This window comes from Mandrillus leucophaeus, unplaced genomic scaffold (genome assembly GCF_000951045.1).
Source record: "Mandrillus leucophaeus isolate KB7577 unplaced genomic scaffold, Mleu.le_1.0 Scaffold377, whole genome shotgun sequence".
Classification (NCBI taxonomy): Eukaryota; Metazoa; Chordata; class Mammalia; order Primates; family Cercopithecidae; genus Mandrillus; species Mandrillus leucophaeus.
In genome coordinates, this window is record NW_012103998.1 from 1,704,747 (window position 1) to 1,709,438 (window position 4,692).

A 4,692-nucleotide genomic window follows, 5' to 3' on the forward strand; every position below is an offset into this window, starting at 1 on the left:
GCAACCTCCACCTTCCAGGTTCAAGCAATTCTCCCGCCTCAGCCTCCCAAGTAGCCGGGATTACAGGCATGTGCCACCACTCCCAGCTGATTTTTTTGTATTTTTAGTAGAGACAGGGTTTCACCATATTGGCCAGGCTGGTCTTGAACTCCTGACCTCAAGTGATCCACCTGCCTCAGCGTCCCAAAGTACTGGGATTACAGGTGTAAGCTACCATGCCTGGCCTTTGTTTTGTTTTGTTTGTTTGTGTTTGTTTTTGTTTTTCAAAAAGAACCATATTACTTTTTATAATTGCCTCTTATGCTTTCTTGCCAGGTGCCTTTGGAGCAGGTGCTTTCTGGGCTGGAGCTTTTTGACCCTTCTGAGTTTTTGGAGGGGGTGCTGCCTTCTGTCCTGTGGCTTTCTGGGCAGGAACCTTCTGGGCTGGAGCCTTCTTGCCCACAGCGGTCATCTTTTTTTGCTGTAACTTTAGCAGCAGCTGCTTTTTTGGGAGAAGCTTTCAGGAGAGCTGCCTTTTGAAGCTTCTTTACTTGATGTTTTATTATTCTGTCTCTCATTTTCTTTGCCTTCATTACTTTAAAATGATCAGAATCTGTCATCTTGACTTTCCTTTCTCTGGCTTCAATCTTTTTGGCCCATCTTGTGGCTGCCCATTTTGTATTGATGTCTGCCTTCTGCCAGGCTTGTGGGACATACTTCTGGCGGGAACCGTGTGGAAACTTGAGGATGAAATCAGCGAGCTGCATGTACTTGAAAGGCATGGCCTGCCTCCTCACTTGAGTGCAAGGTCCGCCAGCCAAAGCTCTGTTCTGATCAGTAACTTATGATCACAATTAATTTTCCAGCATGAGGTCCAAAGGAGATGTAGGCTACCCAGCCGACCTCCACAAAGCGCCTGAACACCATCTTGGTGGCGTTTGGCGAGAAGGAATTCATTTTTAATTGTAGTTGTGAACAAAGTATTTTGAGAGATAGTATTGAATAAATTGTATCCAGGTATCCACAACATATAAATATGTATTTATTTATTGAGACATGGTCTTGCTCTGTCGCCCAAGTTGGAGTGTAGTGGCAGGATCATGGCTTACTGCAGCTTCAACCTTCCAGACTCAAGAGATTCTCCCGCTTCAGCCTGCCAAGTAGCTGTGGCTATAGGCATGCACCACCATACCCAGCTAATTTTTTCTATTTTTTTTGTAGAGATGGGATCTCATTATGTTGCCCAGGCTTGTCTTGAATTCCTGGGTTCAGGAGATCCTTACACCTCAGCCTCCTAAAGTGCTGGAATTATAGGCATGAGCCACTACGCCCAGCCGTCCATGAAATATTTTAATGCTATGGAAAGTGTTTAGGGCATATGAGCTAAGCACATTTCATCATCACTTCTTGGCCTTTTGGCTAAGATCAAGGGTAGCACATTTCATCCACCTGTTTTATTAGCTTAGAGCTTTTAAATGTAATCTTAGTTTCTCTGTAGAACAGTGGTTCTTAAATTTTTTTGTGCCTGGATTCCTCTGGCAATCTGATACAGCCTATGAGCGCTTCTCAGAATAATTTTTTTTAAGTGCTGAAAAAATTACATAAGATTAAAGGGAAACCAATTGGGCTGAAGTACAGTTATTTAAAAAAATTTTTTTTTTTTTTTGCTATACCACAATCACAGTAATCAAATATTTTTTAATTGTGACGTAGTAATTAATGCCTGTACTTCTTTAGTACTGCATTAAATAAGATCTGGTGGCAGATGTAATAACTACCATGATTTTGAGGTAGGGGTGGGAAGAGTGCTGAGAGGGGTAAGATGTCTGCCACAACTGTAATATGCTGTAAAAATATCTGGTGATAAAGTCACAGATATCACAGATACTGTTGTGGTTTGCACCTCCATTTATGATGGGAGAAAATCCTATTTTTCACCTAGAGGTTAGTGAAAATAGGATGGGTTTGTTTGTGTGCCTCTTTTTGCCATCCAGATTTGCAGATACCCCGATTTCTACCCGTGGACATTGCTACAAAGCCATTCTTTTTCCAATTCTAAGTGCAGATTTGACCCAGATTTCCTGCAAGTAGCCAAATGCCTCTGTTGCTGGTACTTGTCTTGGCAGAGCTATAGCAAGCAGAATGTGTTTCTAAAGTTTCTCTGGCAGTTTTTGTCAGAATCAGGGGCTCTCATCAGGACCTGTTTCAGTTGGAGAAAACACTGAACTTTAGTCAAATTTGAACTGTGGTACTTATATTTGCTTTATTCTTCGCTTGGCTGTTGGGTAATAAAATGTGCTTATCTCCCTAAACCTAAGTTTGCTTGTTGATACTCAGGGTGGTACAAACCAAATATGGGTAAGAACTTCTTTTAAGTGTAGCTTGACTGTGCCAAGGCCATTTCCGTACACTTAAGATTCCTGCTTAATAAACTGGCAGCTACTAGAAAAAGTATCCACTAAGAAGAGCAGTCTCAGGCCAGGCACAGTGGCTCACGCCTGTAATCCCAGCTCTTTGAGAGGCCGAGGCAGAAGGATCCGTTGAGCTCAGGAGTTCGAGACTAGCCTGGGCAACATAGGGAGACCTCGCTTCTTTTTAAAAAAAAAAAAAAAATTAGCCGTGCATAGTGGCACACACCTGTAGTCTCAGGCACTCGGGAGGCTGAGACAGGAGGATAGCTTGAGCCCAGGAGGTCGAGGTTGGTCAAGGCTTCAGTGAGCCATAGAACTCCAGCCTGGGCAACAGAAGGAAACCCTGTCTTTAAAAAAAAAAAAAAAAAATTGAAGAAAGAAAGGCAGTTTCAGACAAGTCAAGTCAAAATAGTGTATATCGACTTTTGCAGTTTGCCTCTCCTTAGGACATTCTGGATATGCCTAGCTGGACTATCCCATTAAAAAGGGACCTAGGGAGATACCATCTATCATGAGATCTGTGTCAAAATTTTACCTTAAGATGAGCCTGGAGTTGGGTTTCGTTTGTGAGTTCTGTGGGGATGCCGCCTCAGGACCAGGGTTGTGTCAAAGTCTAGGATAGACCAGGGCTTCCTTACATAATTCTTGGACAAGGATGTCTGCCTGTGCTTCAAATCCAGCCTGCACTTTCCTTGCCATGTTTTGTTCTCTGGCGAGGGAGGGGGTGCATTGGCCCAGGAAAGGGACCTTTTCTAATTCACAGAAAGGCAACGCGAGAGCCCAGAAAGATCACATTTTCTTTTTTTTTTTTTTTGACACAGAGTCTCACTCTGTCGCTCAGGCTGTACAACCTCCACTTCCCAGGTTCAAGCGATTCTCCTACCTTAGCCTCCCGAGTAGCTGGGACTGCAGGCGCATGCCACCAGGCCCAGCTAATTTTTGTATTTTTATTAGAGACAAGGTTTCACCATGTTGGCCAGGCTGGTCTCAAATTCCTGACCTCATGTGATCTGCCCACTTTGGCCTCCCCAAGTGCTGGGATTACAGGCATGAGCCACTGTGCCCCTCCTGAAGTCACATTTTCTAACTTAGGCAAGCACCACCTCTATAAGAGGTGACTCTAGGCCACATACATAGTCAAGGACTAGAATTGAATGAGTATTTGAGAAGCAGAAGAATTAGCGCCAAAGCCAGAGCAATTTTTTTTTTTTTTTGAGACTGAGTCTCACTCTGTTGCCCAGGCTATAGTGCAATGGTACAATCTCAGCTCACTGCAACCTCTGCCTCCCGGGTTCAAACAGTTCTCCCACCTGAGCCTCCCGAGTAGCTGGAATTACAGACGTGATCCACCACGCCCGGCTAATTTTTGTATTTTTAGTAGAGACGGGATTTCACCACATTGGCCAGGTTGGTCTCAAACTCCTGTTCTCAGGTGATCCACCTGCCTCAGCCTTCCAAAGTGCTGGGATGACAGGTGTGAGCCACTGCGCCCGGCATACCAGATCTTGTTCTAGGTGCAGGGGCTATAACAATAATTAAAATCAGGCTTTCTGTCCTCAGGAAGGCCACAGTTTTAGCATTTGTGCATAAAATGATACCTTATACTATAGTACCATTTACATTCTCATTATAGTTAACTTCCAATTTTGGAGTTTTATCATTACTTGTCAAAATGATGATGTGCATAGAAATAAATAGGATATGTACATTGTTAAATAATAATTCTGGGAGGCAAATGCCAGTCCATACATATTCTAAGGCGTCAACAATTAAAGTTACACAATACCACTGCAAGAATAGATCTATTGATTTTTTTATAAAAGGAATTATTCTTTATGGAATAAGGAAGTAACTTGAAATTGACTGTGTTTATAGGAATCTAATGTATGACAAAGTAGGAAACCCAAGACAATATGAAAAGAAAAGATTGTTTATTGAATAACCTATTAATAATTTGAAAAATAGCCAGCATGGTACAACCTCATTTCTACTAAAAGTACAAAAATTAGCTGGGCGTGGTGACACACATCTGTCGTCGCAGCTACTGGGGAGGCTGAGGTAGGAGAATCCCTTGAACCCAGGAGGCGGAGGTTGCAGTGAGCCAAGATCATGCCACTACATTCCCACCTGGGCAACGGGAGAGACTCCATCTCAAAATAACAATAATTTGAAAAACCAATCAAGATCCCTACATTAATATATATACTACAAATAGAATCAGAACTAAATATGAAGAATTATAAAATCAGCTATTTATTGAAACTCTAAAATGAAGACAGGAGGAAAGATAGTTTTGTAGGCC

The 4,692-nt window shown here is 42.6% G+C and overlaps 1 protein-coding gene and 1 pseudogene across 1 annotated transcript in view; one reads left to right on the plus strand and one right to left on the minus strand.

Annotated features, from left to right (window-relative positions):
* The window catches only part of FGD6 (FYVE, RhoGEF and PH domain containing 6), a 159,594-nt gene that overhangs the window by 109,788 nt on the left and 45,114 nt on the right, over positions 1–4,692 (plus strand). The gene's annotated exons all lie outside the window — the stretch shown is intronic.
* On the minus strand, positions 230–906 carry LOC105546983 (annotated as a pseudogene).